This window comes from Kogia breviceps, chromosome X (assembly GCF_026419965.1).
Source record: "Kogia breviceps isolate mKogBre1 chromosome X, mKogBre1 haplotype 1, whole genome shotgun sequence".
NCBI lineage: Eukaryota > Metazoa > Chordata > Mammalia > Artiodactyla > Physeteridae > Kogia > Kogia breviceps.
In genome coordinates this window covers 115,267,473-115,289,416 of record NC_081330.1, presented here as the reverse complement: position 1 = coordinate 115,289,416, position 21,944 = coordinate 115,267,473, and positions in this window count along the sequence as shown.

Here is a 21,944-nt window from a genome sequence, read left to right as displayed (position 1 = left end):
GCTGTGCTCGATGAGAAAAGTAAGGGCATCCCGTGAGGCCAAAAGACCTCAAGCGAAATACGAGAAGTATGGTTACGTGCAAGTTCTGAGACCGCCCAATAGCCTCAGAATAAATCCAGGTGCAAAAAATAAAGATAAAGCGGCTCCACACCACCTCCTGATATGAGCACCTTTCAAACTGTTCTCTAGTCACCACAATCAAGCAGTGTGGTCTTTTGAAACATAATTCTGTCATGGCTTGTAAACCCCACCAAGAACCCTTCAGTGACATCCATTGCTCACAGGGTGAAAAGACACTCCTTAAATTAGCCTACAGGTGCTGCCTGCTCTAGCTTCTGCCAACCTCTCCAACGTCTCTTGCACCCCACTCGCTTTCCCTCTGTGTATGCTTCCCCAAGGAAAGCCTTCTTTCAGTCCCTCCTTCTCACCATGCTCCACATTAACGCATGGAGCTTGCACGTGCAGCTCCTTCTAACCAGAATGCTCTTTTCACCCTGTCTTTCACCTGGTCAGTTCCTACTCATCCTCCGGCTCTTGGCCCCTATTCAAGACAAACCATCCCTGGTCTCCCTGACCGCATCAACTCTCCCTATTACAAGCACGGGCAACCCCTCCTCCCTGGCACCGGCTGTAGATGAAATTGTACATTCACTGTCTGGACCATTTGATTATTATCCGTCAGTTCCTTAAACATAAGTGCTGAAATCTTATCTGGTTTTGCTGACTTTGTATACACGGTCCAAAGCATACTTATTGACTCATATTACGGGCTTCACAAATATCCATGGTATGAATAACGAGGTTTCATGGAGCTTGTCAGTTCCTATGAATCTTTGGTTAGCATACTACAATGCTTCCAGGTCACTCTCATAAGAACCATGTATAAAGCAATATATTTTTTAAATAACAGTGTATTGTATCCCTGCCAGAGGAATGAAAGGCAAACAAAAGTTGACGAAGGTTTGCTACTCTAGTCAAATAGCATATTCTAATTATCTTGGTTACTCAGAAGTACAGGCCAAATTCTTACAGTGGGAAAGAGAAGGAAATAAATATTTAGTTGTTTTAACCTAATGTTAATCAAACAATATTCTATCTATAACTGGATGTGGTGGTTTTGTTGTTTAATCCTAACATGTTTGAGGAATCTTTTTCCTGACATGACATGAGAAAACACGAACTTCTTGCTCTAAAGGACAAAGAAAGCAAAAGAAGGCACCAGTGGTATTCCAGAAGGGCCTTTGCCGCTAGTAATTTACATTTTAGACTAGTGTTTGTTTTCCTCTTTTATAAAATTAAACATAATTATCTGTACTCGTCACCTGTCCCGTTGGGAGGTTGGTGGAATTAATGAGATGAGGTTTGTGGAGTGCTTGGAGCCCCCTAGATACACTATTATTAGAACTGTTAAGTAAAACATTGCTTCTGGTAACCCACGGGGTGACTTCCAGACGAGCAAGGCTGACACCAGAAAAAAAAAAAAAGGAAAGTGAAACACTGAAGACAAAATTGCTATTTGGACAGCACTACTAATCCAGTAGCCACTAGCCACATATGGCCATTTAATTTAAACCAAGGAACTATATTTTAAATTAAATTAAATTTTAATTTACTGAAATGCAAATAGCCACACATGCAGCAGCTTCCTCACTGGATAGTGTGGATTTAGAACATTTCCATCATCAAAGAAAATTCTGTTGGACAGGGAGCCATGAATCCAGGAGGGTCTTTTCCTTTCAACTCTTTGCATGTCACTCCTGTTATTTGACACTTTTTAAAACCCTCACCCAGAGCAGTGATTTAGAAATTTATCAGCTAGAAGAGAAATTACTCATAGAGCTGAAGAGAGATTGTTCTTGAAAGACAAATGGTTTCCTTTCAAACTCATTTGTTTTGCCTTTTTGTGCTGCCTTCGCCTGGTTAGCACTGAAACTGTAAGCAAAGCAGAATGGGTTAAATGTTTCTCATTTTCCCCTGTCTCATATTTCTCAGTGTCCAGATAGGACATATAAGTGCTGACGTCCGGGCAGAGAGTAAATAATCTGAGTGACCGTGATAACAGAGTTTCATAGCTAGAAACTACTGTGTCTGGTTATCCATAAGATAAAACATAGATCCCTAATATATTCTCGTAGGGAACAAATCCCGTCTTGCATGAAATGCTGCTGCATCTCATTTTTCTCTGTATACTATTTTAATCTTGTTGGATTGGGGGGAGGGGTGGGGAACAGAAAGGAGCCCAATGCATTCTAACTTTGTGTGGGTGTCTCTCTGGCTTGGTTACCAAAGAAACCATTATGTTCCACACTGTTCAAATAATGGCTCTACTAGCGCTCTAAATACTTTCTTCTTTTCTAACCTGACTGCACTGCAGATTTAGAGTCACCATCTGTTGGCCAGCAAAAGAGAAGGGTTTCTGAAAATGCTATGGCCCTTTCCACGCTGTTTTCAGCCTTGGTCTCAAGATCCCAAACTGAGAAGCCTGCTTCCAAGGCCAATATTTCCCAAGCTAACCCAGGATGCCATCTCCATGCACCACTGCACTGCCACACTGCATAAGTGAATGGTATTTGCAGACATCCCGTGAGGCTGCCAAGCCTCCTGCCACCCGTGCCGTGACGCTCCTCTCTTGCTGCAGTTTCGAGGGCAATACTGCTCCAGCCCTGAAGTGTGGTAGGGGACCTGGTTCGCCCGTTACTCTGGGCACTGGAGTCAATCATGTCACCCACCCATGGATCTGATTTCCGCAGCAATGAATACAGCAGCTGAGACCACCTCTTTCCATAGCTGCCAGGTTGGGCTGTGTCCTCCAGAGCCTCCCACTCCACAGAAGATCCCAGGAAGGAGCCCAGGATGCTAATGCCCCCATGAGGGATTTTCTGGAAAAGTATTTGGTTTTCACCCCCTGTTGATACTTGCCCTTCCCCACCCACATTTTTCCCAAAGTTTATTGAGATATAATTGACATACAACATTGTGTAAGTTTAAGATGTGGTATAATGTGATGATTTGATACATGGACATAATGTGAAATGATTACCACAAAGAGCTTAGTTAATACCTCCATCACCTCACATAGTTAACTTTTTCTTGGGGGGGGGGGGCGGCATAAGAACATGTAAGATCTACCCTCTTAGCAACTTTCAAGTATATAATACAGTATTGTTAACTATAATCACCATGCTATACATTAGGTTCCCAGAACTTATTCATCTCACGGCTGCAAATTTGTATCCTTGGACCAACTCTTTATGTGTATAGAGGCACAATGCACTTGGAAAATTCCCTATGAATCCGAGGCAACAAGGAACTAAGGAACGAGGTCTCTTGCAAACCTCCAGGTCTTTGCAACAAAGGGTTCTAAGCTACTCTCCCAAGCAGCATGGCCACTGTTTTAGAGGTTTTACATAGATATTAAAGGGCTTCCAAATTTCTCTCCTTTGGGCATCTAAGTATAAATGTGGTGAGATTTTTCAGTTTGTCCAACCACAAGAGTGTTACTGATTGCAATTTAAACATAAGCAAGTTTTCTTAAGGCTAGTAGTTGCTTCCACTTAGACAGACCCACATTACCACCACCCCTTTCTAAAACTGTACTTTAAGCCAGGGGTCTCCAAACTATTTGGATCAAGCAGACAAGAATATTTTTGCACACTCCCAAGTATATGTACCCTTATTTATAAAGTACTTACACTAATATATTACCACATTACGAAACATGCTCCCAAAATTGAAACCTTAAAAACATTAAAAATGAAAATGCAATGTTACTTTTAAATTATGCTTAATTTTGTTTCATTTATTAAAAGTACAAAAGTCACTTTTGCTGTTACTGGGAAAATATGAAAATTTGGGGAGCAATATGATCAAGCATGCTTTTTAAAATTTTTTTTACATTTAGCTTACTTCAAAAGTCTTGTGCTAAGTTCAGTTTATTTTGATACTTGGATTTTAAAGCTATGACAGCTAAAAAAGAAGACAGAAAGAGAAAGATCCCACAAAGATACACAGATCCAAATGGAAGAAGTAAGGGTAATTGTAAAATTTGATAATACAGGCTGTAAAAAAAATCTAATATCTTTATAACTAAATATCTGTAATAATAATATGTTTAGAAAACAGATAATATCTATAAGCCCCTTAACAAGGTACACATAAATGTCAGTATGTGGCAATTTCCTGAAAATACCTACATGAGTCATGGTACCACTGTCAACTCCTCTTTCACTTCAGGATATATGATAGGTGACCAAGTAACATATAGGCAGAGTGTGGGCATCTATGTCCATCTGGATATTGAATACTCGTAGAGTTGCCATATTTTGAAAATAAAATTATCCGATGCCTAGTAAAATTTGAATTTCAGATAAACAATACAACTATTCTAGTATAAGTATACCCCATTGGAACATACTTATACTAAAGAATTATTGTTTATCTGAAATTCAAATTGAACTGAGCATCCTGTATTTTATCTGGCAACCCTAAATACTAGAAAAGCTTAATCTGTTTCTCCTTTTTTTTCTTCATTTTATACCAAAAGTAAATACAAATAGGAGTTCTAATATTTTTTTCCTGCATGCTTAGCAATGGAGACCACTTCTAAGAAGCTATACCACCGGAGTCCCTGGACAAACTGGTATTCTCGTCAAATAGTTAATACAGCCAAATGCTAGTAAGAAAAACACACTCTCCTTTCATTTAAGTTTCTGAAACTACTCCCTTCCGAATCCCCTCACTATTTTTTAATAAAATCCCAGGTCAGTGCTATGACTTCCTGATACAGAATCTTCTTCATTTTTCCAGCCAGTAAGTCTACTCAAGAGGAGAGAGAAAATTACAGGTATAGGAGAAAGAAGCTTGAGCCACAAGTGCGGGTATGTGTGTCAAGTCCCCCTTCCCTGTTCTACCTCTGGTTTACAGGGGTAGCAACAGGTACACTTTGCCCTCTCCAACCCCAACACTGACACCCAAGATGTTATCCACATTGAAAGAGATCACTCTCGGAATGCAGTGATTATGGCCTAAGGAGTTCAACAGAACACATGGTTGGACAATGTGTCTTTGTGCCTTTATACCATAAGGTGCTGAAAGGTAAATTTAACATGAGCAGAAAGTGACTTATCATTCACACTTTCCTGCATACTTTGAATAAGTCTGTTCAGCATCAACAAAGCATGGTAAACGACACCTGAGAGAGTCACTGGAAGCCAGTATTGATGGCAACATGATGGCTGATGCAGTGTCATGGGTAAGGAAATAGCCAGCATTAAGTAAAGTGTTTTAGGGAACTGCAGGGCAATAAGATCTACGTTGTTCCAGTATAAACAGGTTCCAAAGAGCGCTGCCACTCTGAGTGTCTCTTTCTCATGAAGGGAAGAGGCGGGTGGGGAGGTGATATTATCCAGGAATGGTGCATGTGACAATAACAAACACTAGTAGATGGGACCTAGACCTGAGCAATTAGAGATTATAGCTGGACACCTGAAGAATCCTCAGGTGTATTGATTTGACAATAAACAAATATGTAGGGCTTCCCTGGTGGCACAGTGGTTAAGAATCTGCCTGCCAATGCAGGGGACACGGGTTCGAGCCTGGGTCCGGGAAGATCCCACATGCCGCAGAGCAGGTAAGCCCGTGCGCCACAACTACTGAGCCTGCGCTCTAGAGCCCGCGAGCCACAACTACTGAGCCCGCGTGCCACGACTACTGAAGCCCACGCGCCCAGAGCCCGCGCTCCGCAACAAGAGAAGCCACCGCGATGAGAAGCCCGCGCACCGTGACGAACAGTAGCCCCTGCTCGCTGCAACTAGAGAAAGCCCACGCTGCAACAAAGACCCAATGCAGCCAAAAATAAAAATAAATAAAATAAATAAAACTTTTTTAAAAACCAAATATGGGGCTTCCCTGGTGGCGTAGTGGTTAAGAATCCGCCTGCTAATGCAGGGAACACAGGTTCAACCCCTGGTCCGGGAAGATCCCACATGCTGTGGAGCAACTAAGCCCGTGAGCCACAGCTACTGAGCCTGCGCTCTAGAGCCCATGCATCACAGCAAGAGAAGCCACTGCAATGAGAAGCCCCACGCACCACAACGAAGAGTAGCCCCCCTCGCCGCAACTAGAGAAAGCCTGCGTACAGCAACGAAGACCCAACGCAGCCAGAAATAAATTAAATAAATAATTTTTTTAAAAAAATATGTATCTACTGCATCTCTACCCAGTATCCTCAGTCTTCATCAATACACTGCTATACCTCACATGGGTCCGTGAATTTTTATAATATGTTTTACACTGAATCACTTATATAGATAGAGGTCCCACACGAAATATCCGTCAGTGCCCCCCCACACACTTTAGGGGTGGCCCTACTGCCAAGCAGCCCCAAAGTTCTCCTGTGCTGCTTGAGTATGTAATTTGGAAATGACACACAGCCTCAGGACATTCTCATGGGCAAGGTCCTCCTCCGCATTATAAGGGGTAACACTTACTGAGTGCCAACTCTGTGCCTAGCTCTGGGCTCGGGGCTATGCATATATTAACTCATTTTACACTCACATTAAATCATGGGAAAGAATAAGTTGCTTTCTTTCAAGCCACTGCATCTCAGAGTAGTGTTAAGCAAGCAATATATCACCGAAATAGGTTGGAGTTTTTTGTTTGGTTCATCTCCCCGAACTGCTGTGGAGCAGGCAGATCTCGGACCTTTTCGTCTCCCTTTTACAACTGCACAAATTGAGTCCTAAGAAGGCACAGGAGGGAGACTGGCAAGGGCAGGCCAATGGCTTTCCCCTGAGGAGGCGTAAAGACTGCGGAACCAGAACGAAGGCCTCAGCCTCCCGGACTAGACCCGGGCCCTGCCTCCCAACCATCTTGCCTCACTAAACAAACAGGGGCAGTTCTGAAGTGACCTGACTGCATAGGGCTCTGCACCCCCTGGAACACACCATGCCCAGACCAGGAAAGCATCTCTTCCTTTCCCTGGAGCTGGAGATGTAGTGCCCTGGCTGGGGTCATTGGTGATCTCTGTAATGCCCCTTGTCTTCTCGAGCAAACCTTCATTCTTGTTAATTCACACCCTTCAGAGGCAAGAGAGCAACCAACGTGCGTGCGAGCAGTGAAAACGCATCAAGGCCAGCTGACGTGGGGTCGGGGGCAGGCAGCACGGACAGCAAGATCCTTGCGAGTTTCTCCAATCATCTCAGCCCCAAATCTCAGCATCACTTGCTGCCAGCTCCCTTCAGAGAGAGAAAACCAGACAGAGCCTATCTCCCCTCATCATTTCACCTCTACCAAGACGATCCACCAGGTCATCATTAGCACCTAGTGCCGGGACATGGGGACCATTTCCCAACAAGTTCACATCACACAAGAAGCTCCAGCACGACAAGAGACAGGGGAGTATCTGGAGCTTTGTCCTTTCTCCTCCTTGCCAATTAGTTTTTTAACTTGATTAGTAAGATGCATTTTTTTTTTTTTTTTTTTTTTTTTTTTTTTTTTTTTTTTTTTTTTTTTTTTGGCGATACGCGGGCCTCTCACTGTTGTGGCCTCTCCCATTGCGGAGCACAGGCTCCGGACGCGCAGGCTCAGTGGCCGTGGCTCACGGGCCCAGCCGCTCCGCGGCACGTGGGATCTTCCCGGACCGGGGCACGAACCCGTGTCCCCTGCATCGGCAGGCGGATTCTCAACCACTGCGCCACCAGGGAAGCCCACTAAGATGCATTTTAATCCAGTAAGACATGGTCCACACAGAACAGAAGCCAACCTATAACAATGTTCACATGCAGCATGTGTGTGTTTGTGCGTATGCGTGTGACAGTGAGAGAGACAGAGAGAGTACAGGCTAAAAGAGGAGTAGAAGCATCACTGTCACTGTCGCTCTGCCCGTTTACGTCTCTACAAACTGAACACTTTGGGAGGAATCAGAAGATCAGAGGATACAGCAGTGAATGGAACAGACAGAAATTCTCATAGAGCTTACTTTTAAGTTGTGGGGAGAGGTGCAAGAGATAGGCAATAAATAAAAAACATAAATCAAATGACATGTAAGATAATGATAAGTCACATGGGGAAAAATGAAGCAGGAAGTGAGGATGAGGAGTACAGTTTGAGGGGGTGCATTTTTCAGTGGGGTGGGTAAAGCAGGCCTGAGGGGGGACATAAAATAAAACGCAACATTTACCAAACTCACTGCCCAAGGAAACTGTCATCGAGCAGCTCAAAGAAGTTAGAAGAGGTTTTATTTTATTTTTTTAAAACATCTGTATGGGAGTAAAATTGCTTTACAGTGGTGTGTTAGTTTCTGCTCTATAACAAAGTAAATCAGCTATACATATACATATATCCCCATATCTCCGAAGAGGTTGTTTTAAAAGGTAGTTTCAGCTAGGGAGGAGGAGTATATCAATTAGGCGTTGTATTTGGCCACTAGTAATGAAAATATAAGTGGTCTGAAACAGAGTGGCCTAAACGTTTCTTTTTCATTTGCATAAAAGAAGCATGGGGACAGGCCGTTCCGAAATATAGGCTGCCTCCATGCTGTCATCGGAGACTTGGGCTCCTTTCACCTTTCTGCTCTACTCTCCTGAGTGCCTGAATTCCTGGTTTCCATCTTCAAGCTTGTTTCAGGCCAAGACAGTTGCTTAATCTCCAGCCATCACTCCTGTGTCCCAAGCAGAACTCTCCCTCGTACAGCCTTCTCATAGGTCCTGCCCAACATGATTTGCTTACATCTCATTGGCCACCCCTAGCTCTAAGCAAACCTGGCAATGTATTTTGGCCAGAATGTGACTTCTCATAATAAGATTAAGCTTCTTTTAACAAAGGAAAAAGAATGGCAATTAACCCATATGGCTCAGGAAAGAAGGAGGGTACGATGGAAGGAGAGTTCCGGTCTACAAAATGGCCACTTTCTATTTTAATGCAGTGGATAGTGCAGCCTCCCACGGATCAGTACCGCAGCAGCGGAGCCCACGGTACCTATGGGAGCCTGTGGTTAAAGCTTTATAGGACAGAGCCTCCAGGAGCAAGGTCACCATCTCCCTATCACTAGGGTCAATGCCCCACCCAGCTCCTGTTTTGTCTTTCGTCTTATCACTGGCCCTTACGTTTTAAGGAACCCTAACGTTCCCCATCCAACACTTGCCTCCTCCCTCAACATTCCAAAAAGATTTCCAGCCGGTAGTTCTAGCTAAAAACCTAACCTCCAAAAAAGATCCATCAACTTCTTCCGCCTTCTCATTGCTACCAGTTTCTACAAGCTCCGTCATCCTTCACCTAGTGGTTGGCAGCCCATAGCTGCTCTCTCTGGTTCCACTCTTGCACCCTTACATTCCACTCATCACACAGCAGCCGGAATGCCATTTTAATAATGTAAGCCGAGCCGTGTCAGTTTCCTACTGAAATCTCTCTGGTGGCTTCTCATCACACAGAGTAACATCCAAACACCATCATCTGGCCACTCCCCATCCCTTTCACTGCTTCTTTGCCACTCCTCCCCTTTGCTCAGGGGCTCAGGGGCTCACATCCATTATCAAGTTATAATACTTGGTAATCCTCTAAATAATCCATTTCTTTCTATATTCCCAACTTCCTAACGTTCACACTGGCCTTTTTGTCACTTGAACACACCAAAGTCCTTTTCACCTTACGGCTTTTATCTGGAATGCTCTTCCCCACATGGCTGGATCCTTCTCGTCATTCCGATCTCTACTAGAATATCCCACCTCCTCAGAAAGACTTTCCCTGACTTACCCAGTCTAATGAAGTCCTATCCGTACTAGATACTCCCTAGCACATCACTCTATTTTTTTCAGGCATGAAAAAATTTAACATGCTCATACATTTATTTCCTCTTTCCTTATTACTATTATTAAGTTCCATGAAGGCAGAAACACTGCTTCTGTTGTTCTCCCCATATGTCCAGCACCACTGTGAATGGGATGTGATAAGCCTTCGATACTGTTGAGTGAACGATGTGATGTGAAATGCCCTCACTCTCCTAGCCACTCTTCTCTGAACATCCCTCAGTTGGCTATAAGCCCTCTTAAACATGCTCCAAAAAATACAACTCAATTCTTAGAATTGTATCATTAGCAAAGGACAGCATGGCGCTCTTGGGCATTATATAATGTCCCCTAACATGGTTCGGTGGCTAATTTACAAAATGAGTTTTGCATATGGGTTCATGGATCCATTTTCAGAATTTTCATGGGTGAGGGAACCCAAGTCACAAATCACTGACCCCTATCATGCCGTGTGATGATGTATGATCATGAGTAAAGGCCCCCCCACAGCCCAGCAACAGACAGGTCTCCCTAAAAGCAACTTGAGACACACAGATGTATACTGGGGGCACCTCAAAGCCAAAATGTTAACCACATAACCATTCTTCTGATTTTAATGGTAATTTCCTATTTTAAGAAAATATCCAGAAGAGTTTAGACTTTTCATTGCATACTACTCCAATTTTTAGAGGTGACACAGAGACTTCTGTGCATTTACAAAACATCATTTCTTTTCCTCCCGGGCATATAGCTGGGTCACAGTTAGGAGGGACCATATTACTGAGTTCTCACTGGTGAAATATGAGTGGAAGTGATCTACACCACAGCAAAGAAGGGGACTAGAACCCTGAATGACTGAGTGCAGCAGAGTCACCTACACGCCCTACCTGAGTTGGAATGTGACATGAGCGAGAAATAAAATCTAGCTGTAGTAAGCCACTGAGATTTGTTGAATGGTTTGTTATGACACTTATTCTACCCTGACTTATACAGAGAATAAAATAAACACCCTGTAAAAATAATAATGCTAAATTTTCAAAGACAGACAATTCAACTTCCTGCAATCTCAGCCATTTTGGGCTGTTACAAATTATGTAGTTTTAACATCAGTGGGTGACAAGCAAAAAGCTAGTGGCTTCTTAGATGACATAAACATACTGTATTTGCTTTTCAAGTGCTGGAAATGTTTCTAACTAAAATATGAAAGAAATATCTTAACAGGCTGACTTGGGGGAAATGCTCAACATGAAGAGATCAAAATGTTTTCCAAAAAGGGAAACAACTCAATATGGTCCCAAAGCCCTTCCCCGGGCTTTAATAGAGGGACATCCAAAGTAAAGTAAAATTGCTGAAATTTAAGGGAAATTTTCTCCTGAGGGTAGGATGCTATTAATTATCATTTAACTTAATGTTTATTTTTCTAAAGTGATTTTTTAAATTAAGGGAACTCTCCAAAGTCTCTATCCTGCCCTTCTGGGGATTCATAGGATGAAACTGAATCACTCTTTTACATGACCACCCTTCAGATATTTCTCGCTAACACTGTATATTCAAGCCCTTAGACCTTCCTAAGAATCAGGAGACATTTTTTGGTGTAATTTCAGTTTTTCCTACCTTGACTATTCTTTCTATATTCCATGTGTAGCATTTGTAAAATTGTAATTTCCCAACTAGCTAATGTTCCCTGGGCTACCACAGCCCTACTCACTAACTACATACAGTAGTTAGATGCATTATAATGTATTTTATTTGTAAAATATGGATGTATTTTACCAGAAGAGCGAAAGTATCAATTACCTCTAACAAAGTTTAACTTGCAATATTTTTAAATACACTCGTCACAATTCTACAGATTCATTTCTTTAAATTTTTGTTTCTCTTATCGTTTTCATTTTGCCCCATTCTCTCATCCAGTAGTAGCAAGTTTCCAGGTTTCCAGCTTCTGGTTTGAAATCCACGGCCTGTAAATGTTTTAACTAAAGCAGAGCTATAGAAAAATATACTAAGTGAATACAGATGAGAAGGTTGTCTTTGGCGGTGTGATTGCTTTCTGATTTGTGTTCGTTTGGGTTTTCCAAGTTTTTTGCATGGACCATATAGTTCATTTTGTAATTAGAGAAAAAGTAAAAAAAAAATAAAGAATTAAACGTAAAGTACTTCTTTTAGCCACTTAGCTTTTGGTATGTAATTACATACAAAAGTCGGTTTTGCTTCATATTGGTCTTAGGAGTCTCTTGTCCTCAACTTCATACTGAAAAGGAGTGATACAGCAAAATGCACTGTACTGAGCAGAATTATTCTTCCTCCAAAGAAGACTGTTTAGAAATGAACATCGTTTGGAGGCACCTGTTTCCTTTCAATGGGGACAACAGATAAAGTTTGACTGAGAGAAATGCCGGTCGCGTCATGAGGCAGATGGATTAACTTTCTAATGTTTCTTTCCTGACGGTAAATCTCCAGTTTTACTCCTATGCTTAGCAAAATATTTTTAGAAATATCATTTGTCCAATAGAGATGATGCGTTTTACTACTTCTTAGAGCAAATCATTGATCCCTATCACCGTGGCATTAGGTAGGCATTGCAAATCATCCAGGCATCTGCCCTCAGCCTCAAATAAATCGCTGGCAGAGCAGTAAAGAAAAGGGAAATGCCAATCAGAAGTAGGGAGTCGAGACGAGCAGATTTTGTGGTATCTCTATTTATGACATTGCCTTTCTCTTAAAGACTTTGGTTATTCTAATTTCTTTTGCACTTTCCTCTTGAGAACTTCTCTCCTGAAATATATTTTAGCCTAGTACAAATTTTCCCAGCAGGTATTTTTGAGTTCTTCAAAAATTATATGTAGACTCATGTTAAATATCATCCAAGGTGCATTTTAAATTAATAGGTCAAGCAGTGATAAAATGTATGAACTTTACATATATGTATATATACACCTATGCACACATCAGTATTTATTGATTCAATTTTAAAGTTCCTGTTTTAAAAAAGCTATCAATTCTCCAACCTAAAAATTCTCATCTAGTTTGTTTACATTCATTTTATTAACAGGGAGGGAAGATCCAGCCGAAGTTGGCCTCTTTCTCACCCCCCCCTGGTAACTTCCCCATGGTGACTTGCTGATACGACTTCCTCACTAAGCTGGCAGCCCTGTTGGAGGATACCAACAGGAGAGTTTACATTCTAGCCATCTCCCATGGTACCCACTCAGACACAGGGAAGTCCCACATTCTTGTCACACCAAAGGGTGGGAATGTTGGCTGCACCTGGCACTGCACCTCTCAGTTCTGACTTTTCACCCTTACCATTACCCTGTGCCCCAGAAACATCAGCCCAGAGCAATGAAGCACCCTTCCGGCTTGGTGGCTCAGCAATCTTGGTCCAGGAGCTAATCTTACTGTCAGATTTGCGGTGAGGAGGTTGTGTGGCTCAATCTGGTGGAAGGAGTAGGTACGTTACATGTACCCCAGGAAGGGGGTGGGGGGATGGTCGCCACTCCATGAATCTCTACCTCCCCCACCAAAGATGGCTTCCCACCCTACGGCCATATTTTACCTGATGGAAGGGGAAGCAAGCAAATAGGGAAGGAATGTTGGTGCGTGTTCTGTTGAAACGGGGCCTCTCAGCAGGCAGACTCCGGAGGGAGGTGACTGTTCCTACAGACTGGCAATTCCCTGAACTCAAAACGCAGGGGACTTGGTGCCTTTTGTTCTCAGATGTGAGTTCTAGTGAAAATTTCATGGAAAGCCTACTTTGCACTTCACACCGTGACTCTAAAATGATTTCTTTGTCAACTGAAGCGTTGACATTTTGGAGCATTTAACTTGATTTCTGGCTGCCTATTCTGTGGGGTATCTCCGAGGGAAAAATAGCAATCCCTTATCATAATTCAAAAAGAGTCATGTACCACAATGTTCATTGCAGCTCTATTTACAATAGCCGGGACATGGAAGCAACCTAAGTGTCCATCGACAGATGAATGGATAAAGAAGATGTGGCACATATATACCATGGAATATTACTCAGCCATAAAAAGAAACAAAATTGAATTATTTGTAGTGAGGTGGACGGACCAAGAATCTGTCATACAGAGTGAAGTCAGAAAGAGAAAAACAAATACCGTATGCTAACACATATATACGGAATCTAAGAAAAAAAATGACATGAATAACCTAGGGGTAAGACGGGAATAAAGACACAGACCTACTAGAGCATGGACTTGAGGATATGGGGAGGGGGAAGGGTAAGCTGTGACAAAGTGAGAGAGTGGCATGGACATGTATACACTACCAAACGTAGGATGGATAGCTAGTGGGAAGCTGCTGCATAGCACAGGGAGATCAGCTCGGTGCTTTGTGACCACCTAGAGGGGTGGGATAGGGAGGGTGGGAGGGAGGGAGACGCAAGAGGGAAGAGATATGAGAACATATGTATATGTATAACTGATTCAGTTTGTTGTAAAGCAGAAAGTAACACATCATTGTAAAGCAATTATACTCCAATAAAGATGTTAAAAAAAAAAGCCTAACTATTCTGTACAGATAATTCCTACCACCCCACCCAAGAAAATTACTGACCTTTGGACATACAGCCCTGCAAAAAGCAAATTTAGAGCATTTCTGCTCTTGATGTTTTGTCTAGGATAAACGTAGAAATGGCTATGTGTATTCCATGTAGCACGTGCTTAGAAAATGTCATTGAACTGAGCTAAATTATTTGGAAGAAATGAGGCTTTTAATTGCTGTATATAATTTTACTATGAACCTTCCCTCCAGTCCTTTGGGAAGATACTGGCTTAAAAAATGTGTCAATACTTTTCTCCAAAATCAGTTCTGGGAAACCCCAAATGAGGTCCAAAGTTTGAGGTTCTAATCAGAGTTTCTTTGGGAATTGCCCATTTTATAGAGTAACGTGGAGTGGGACAGGTAAACACACCCCTCCCACATACACATACACGCACAATATACATAAGTCTATATATTAACCATAGTTCTGTAAGTGGTAGAATTCTGTTATTGTTAAGTTTGCTTTATGCTGTTGCATATCTTACAAATTCCTACAATTAAAATATATTAATAATGAGATGAACGATGATACCATTTATTAAGTTCTTATATCTGCCCATCACTGTGATACACTTTCTTACTTGCTTAAACCTTGTTTAAACCTCAAAACAGGACGAAAAGTAGGAACTATGATTAACCTCATTTTATTGATGGAAAAACTACAACTTAGAGGTTTTTCATTGCACACCTGGAAAGATGGAACGGCTAACAGGTGGCAAAGTCAATATGTGAGTCCATGTCTATCTGAATCTACGTTTGTATTCTTTCCACTACACCATGTGATATAACTGATGTGAGAGAACCTTCACTGGACCACACATTAGAAGTGCCTCACCATGATCAACACGTCCACGTTTATCGCCACGAGGTGGGATGTAAAATATTGCCCTCCATCTGAAGGCAGAATAGGAGATAGGCAGAAGGGATGCAAAGTAGGCATCTGAAAAGTTGGCTTTGTTTCCCCTGCAAAGCCTATAAAGCAATGTGGACTGAAGGGAGATAGATGAATTGAGTACACACTCAAGACTATATTAACACATAGCTGTGGATGGGAGGCCAACAGTTCAAGAAAACCTCGCCTACCCAGAGGTCCGACGTGAAGCAGCCTCAGCCAGTTGTAACCCAGGGCACCTCAAAATTAGTTTAAAGGACATTTGGGCACCACAGATGCCCCAAAGAGCCTTGAAATTAATAATATTAGAAATATGTACAGATACCACTGGTCTCCTCCAGATAACCATATGTGTGAAAAACAGCAATGGATTACATACAGAACTCATGGAGAGCTGAAGAAAAGTCTACCAGTGGCAAGGAACAAGAGATCAGCAGAGCAGGCAGAAGAAGTAGAAGTGTCCAAGCAGAGCAGTAGGGTGAGGGTGGACATTCAGTGAATGGACCATCTGAGTTCTCCATGCTTCAACAGCCCCTAAATATATTAGAACAAGAAAGGACACTGGAGGTTATTGGAGGTCACCTTAGACCCTTCCCTATTTTACAATGGAGTTGATAAAGTGACAAAACTATTGCTGCTAAAAATTATAATCCCAGGTCATTAGGAAGAAGTAATGATCATGTCAAAATACTATGTTTAAGAAGGCTACGAAAAGTAAAAATAAATGTAATGGCATTTACACATGTAAACTTATATTTTCCGAAAAATGTTCTTTTGTGAAATATCTCATTCTCTGATGAGGTCAGATATATTGGTCACTATGATAAAACCTAGTAACAATAGTAGTAGAGGACATTCAGTTTTTCAAAGTCTACCATCTCTTTTCATCTTCACACCCTCCCTATGAAACTGCCAAGAGAAGTATTTGGTACAATTATCCTCACTTTATAGATTTGTCTCAGTGAAGCCACTCAAGGTTGGCGGAGCCACTATTAAAACCTGGACCCTGGGGCTTCCCTGGTGGCGCAGTGGTTGAGAGTCCGCCTGCCGATGCAGGGGACGCGGGTTCGTGCCCCGGTCCGGGAGGATCCCACGTGCCGCGGAGCGGCTGGGCCCGTGAGCCGTGGCCGCTGAGCCTGCGCGTCCGGAGCCTGTGCTCCGCAACGGGAGAGGCCACAACTGTGAGAGTCCTGCGTACCGCCAAAAAAAAAAAAAAAAAAACACCTGGACCTCCTAATTCACAGTTCTGGGCATTTTCTTCTATGTTTCATTGCCTGAAAGCTTCTTCTGAGGAGTGACGCTAGATAAAAGTAAGTACCTAAGAAAAGGTGGCCATGCAATATCACTTATACATTTATTCTTTCAACAAATCAGTTAGCCATTGCCACAAAAATACTACAAAAAACACCCCAAACTAAGTGGCTTCAAACAATAGTCATTATACTCTCACAAATTTCTGTGTTGGTTGAGGGGTAGATAATTCAGGATGGGCTCCGCTGGTCAATTCTGCTGGTCTCGGCTACGGACTGGCTGGCCTAGCTGGGGCTTGGCTGTGGTGGTACAGATCTTCTCCATGTCGCTCATCCTCCTCCTCCTGGAGCCGGACAGTGAGCCCAGGCATTTAGCACTCATGGCAATAGTAGAGGTACAGGAAAGAGAAGCCTCATTTTCAAGTGTTTTCCAAGCTTTTGGTCGGCCCTCCAAGCCTTTGACCCACAAATATTCCATCGACCAAAGCAAGTCACATAACCAAACTCAAAGCCAAGAGGCAGGAAAATAGATTCCTCCTCTTTAATGGGACAAACTGCAAAGTCAGATGGCAAAGGATATGGATATGGGAGGAGTGAAAAATTGAGCCCATGAACGCAGTCTACGACAGTACCTACCATATTCCAGGCACTGTGCGAGGCACTAAGGAAACAGTGCTGATCATGATAGAAGCTGGCCTGCTAGAGCTTACAGTCAAAAACTGATCATTAAACATCCACCTACACAGACTCCACTGCAGTCTGCTACAACACTAATCAAAATTTCACAATAAAGGTAAATCTGTTACCCTGATCTTACCTTGCATTTCTAGGAGGAATAAGTGCTTTGAGGGATTATCCATTATTTTGAAATCCTTTCACCATTGCTCCCCTTCTGTTGTCATGCATATGTCATATGGTCTCATGTAGATATATTCGTTCAAGTAAATCATTGAATTTATTTAGAGAACCAATGGAATAGCCCTTCTCTGCTCTTCTGGCTATGGGTCTATGTGAGAATCTGTGGGTAGGATGGAAAATTTCTCACTTTAAGAAGCTGAGGACTTGCATCCCAGGGCTCCAACCCTTTCAAGTATCCTGTCTGTATCACAAAGTAGTTACTTAATTCTAAAACATTTACTCAGAGCCATCTATGTACAGGCTCAGTGATCAGGGTTTTTCCATCTAATGATTCACCTAATCCTCATGACAATGTTGTGAGTAAAACTAGTAGAAAATGTTCCCCGTATCCAACACATGGTTATTAAAGCACTAATTATATGCCAGGCACCCGGCCTGCCACATGAGAAATACATATATTTCTGGCCTTCAGAGAGACAGACCAGTAAACAATATAATTAAAATATAATGAGTTAAGAGCCCTTATAGGAGACAATGCACTTTAAAACATTATGCGAATATAAGGTATTATAATTAAGCATAGCTATAGGTCTCAAAGACTGCATCCTGTTTTCAGAAGTGCCTAATTTATATACCAGGAAATCTGTGGTACTGAGACAATTTGAAGTGAATGGAGGAATAGCCTGACCCCAAACCATGTGCCACCATTGTTTCCCTCATTCTGAGAAAATCCAATTAAAATAGAAAAAAAAAGCATGATGCTTGCCAGACCAGCAGAAAAGTGACAGTCTTTGCAGATTCAAGAGAATACTGAAGAAATATATATGCCCAGGACAGGGGATAAGGAAAGATGAGTAAACACTCCAAAAATCATATAGATTTGAGGGAACTCAGGGCATAAACCTAAAAAATTAGAGCGTGGAGTGATCTTATTTAGGCATTGGTTCCAATTTCCTTGATATGAAATCAATGCCCATGAGTTCCAGACACACAAAACAAGAGTTTATCAGCTCCAGCACTTCACAAAATAATTGTTTAAACATATAATCAACCTAAATACTTATCCTTCTCCCCATAAACTTTTTCTCTACTTCTTTCCTTCCTTCCCCAAATATTTCCTAAAGTAAAGCATGCTAATTGCTGGAAGGTACCTTATGACATCAGCCACTGAGTCAGCTTATCTTATCAAAAACTTTCACTGACAAATAGAAAATGTTTTTAATAAAGCATATACCCTCAGACATAAAGAGTTATTTATCACAAATTTAAAACCCCCATAAAGCCCAACCACTGATGACTAGAGCTGTTACTTAGAATATCAGTGCCACAATCTCAGCACTGCTTTCACTAAATGACTTTGCCAAAGTTATGAAACCTTCATAATTCCATGAAAAATGGGTGTCTCTAACAATACCATGTATAATTAAGCATATACTGCTGTGCAGCTGGAAAATTCCACTGTCACCTTCATCAGCCTCAAAGATCAATTTGCATACATGGATCAAAGGGAACCTTACAGCTTGCTGGTTCATTTAAAAGTGAACCAGGACAATTTTAAGACCTTATTAAATCTCTCAAATTCATCAGAATAAGAGTGTTTTGACTTGTAAACACCAAAGTACTTTATAAGGGATTATGGGGGAGATGCATTCATCAATTGCTTGAGTTGAACTTTTCTGATGTGTTTGTTTTCATTCCTGGTCTCTCTCAAGCCCCAATATTCTTGAATCTTGTTCAAATGAATGATCTATGTTAAAGTCAAATCGAATTGATATTATTGCATTCAAATAAACATCCAAAGCTTCGGCTGGTCCTCTGGAAGTGCAGGAGTGGAGAAAATATTGCTGGTGTGATATAGAAACCAAAGCCCCTCGCATCTTCATTTTGTGCAACATCCTTCCAGAGGGACCAAATAAGGGACAAGCCAGGCTGGGGAGTTATTCATGGCCAGGATAGAGGGAGGGAATGGAAAGCAGAGACCAGGGTCAAGGACAAAGGGCCACTTCTACTGGTGATAGAGGGTCACTGTGACTGTCCTTTACCTATTACCTCTCAGCTCTAAGATCACCTTTCTGTGAGCCTGGAGCTGGAACTGTGCGAGCCACAAATTCCCAGCACCCTTGCTAGCTGGCTTCCTGTCCAGTTTTGCCAGTGGGAGACTGAACGCGGAGGAGCTCCTAGAGAAAACTGGAACGTGGGAGCGGGGAAAGGGGACTTCCTACTTCTCTCCCAGTCTCTGGCAGCATCAGTCCAACAGCAGCCTCACCCTGCACCCTGAGAGGTGCCAGGAGCGGCTGGAGGATGGGTCATCTGTGCCCTCTCACTCCCTGGGTCATGCTACCTAGGCCATCAGAGCACCCCCTGCATTACCCCCTTATTGGCCCCAGTACCATCGGCAGGGCATCTGCTCCATGGAGGTCCAAGCACCAGTCACAACCTGCTCCTTTTCCAAGCCCCTGGGCTCTACGACACCCCTTGTCCCTCTTGTCCTCGCAGCCCAGGGTGGGAACCGCTCCTGCAGCTGTTCATCTAGGGCCTCCCTAGGCTTCTCCTTTTGTTCGCTATCCTTCCAACACCCGTGTAACCAATTCCTGTATTAAATCCCTTCCATTTAAATTCCTAGTGTAGTTTCTTTTTTCTTGACTAGATCCTAATTGATACTCTCAGCAAGGCAGCGACTGTCGATGAAGAAAGAAAGGGGAGTTTTCCATTGCTGGTGAGGGATTGGGGAAAGGATCAATACGTTATTTTTGGAAGCTGTAGAGATGATTCTGATAATATTGCCATTCCCCGCCATTATTCTTTCTGCCATTCTTCCTCCTTTAACTGTAATGTGGTTTCTGGGCCGTCTTACAAGGGCATACTGTGTGCATCTAAAGGTAGCTGCAATGAAAGAGATCTATGGGAGTCTTCAAGGAGTTCCTTTACCCATTAACCCCATGGGTCAATCCACCTACCACACAGGTGTCAATACTGGTGATCTGTAATGATGCTAGACCATATGCAACCATACTTCTGTCACTATTCCTTTCAAAGGCTGCCCTCCCCAGCCAGTCATGGGAGGGGCACACGAGCTACCAACCTTCACAAGAATTAGAGGCCCCACATGTAACTGTGCCTCTCCTCTGCCATGAGGACACAGTCAGCCCACACAGGAGCCAAGTAAACGGAACCTTAGCCCAGGGCTTAGGAAAAGGTTCCCAACACTTGACATTGAACAACCTCACCAGCAGCTGTACTTTCAAAACCGGACTAAACATCTTCCACCCCAGCAGAGATCATAGCCCAGAAACAAATTCAAGCTAACATATCATTTAGAAAACTGGAAACTCTTTAGTATTGGTTTTTACACTTGAATGCCATAATTATGCTGTTATATCTGTAGGGTGTCTTTATCTCTCTAGTGTTTTGGCCGTGTTGTATTTTGATTAAATATTAACCAACAGATATTTCAAGAAATACAGGAGGATGATTTCCTAAATAAATAACTTTGGTTTTAAAAAAGATCACTTCTAGAAATCATTAATGCAATGAATCGAGATGAATACTTTAAAACTGAACTCTGGCAGATGTTGACTGCAGCATTTAGCTTCCCTTTTTGAGCATCACTGAGCCCCTCATGCCCAGAGCTAATATGACCTCAAGAAAATAAAACCAGTCTTGGCTCAGTGATTTAGAGGCAATGGGGGGGGAGTTGGGAATAAATGCTAATGGTTTTCAGTCAAACCCAAAGCAAAATACAAGGCAGCCAAAGCAAATATGGTTTTTTTTCTTACACTTCCAGCTGACATTTGTGTGGCAGGATAAGGTCTTAACCCTGATAAATAATTTTTTGAGTTAACAGCCCCTGCCTGATTCGGTTTACCTTTCAGCTGGGGGTGGGGGGTGGGAAACACATGAAATCATATGAAGGAAACAAATGTTTCACAATAGTTCTATTGTATTTACCAGTCAGTCTCTTAGGCTAGTTGCTGGCTCATCTTCAATTCTAGTCTTTACACCCACCTAGCATCCACCACACACGACCCACATCTTCACACATCTAGAGCTCTGCACATCAATATTTTCTCCATTATTTACCAGTATTCTTCTCAGCTCTTCTTCATTATATGCCTTTCAAGTAGGGCTAACTCCTAATTTACAGGACAACTTACATTCAGTGTGACAGCTCTTAAACTTGTAGCAAACAGGAAAAAAAAATATTTTTTGATAAATTTATCAGTTTAAATCCACTCATATTTTCCCTGTTAATTGCTGGAAAGTTGTATGTAAAGTATATCAATGTAAGGATGCACATTTTTCTGGCAATTGTTTTGTGATGTCTCTGATACTCCTTAAATCCGTCCCCCACCCAGATCCTGCAAGCTTATCTACAGAAGGGAAGGGAGCTAGTGCTGACTCAATTTGCATTCAGGGTACATTCCTTCTTCATTTATCTACTTGTTTGTATTTGCTGAAGATATGCATATGTCCTGAACATTTACTCTATATGATATGTCCTGTATATCCGCCTGAATTGGCATCGGTTTGAACCCATGAGCCTCCAGCAAAATATTTAACTTTTATTTTTGCCACTCCTCGCAACAGGACACACAG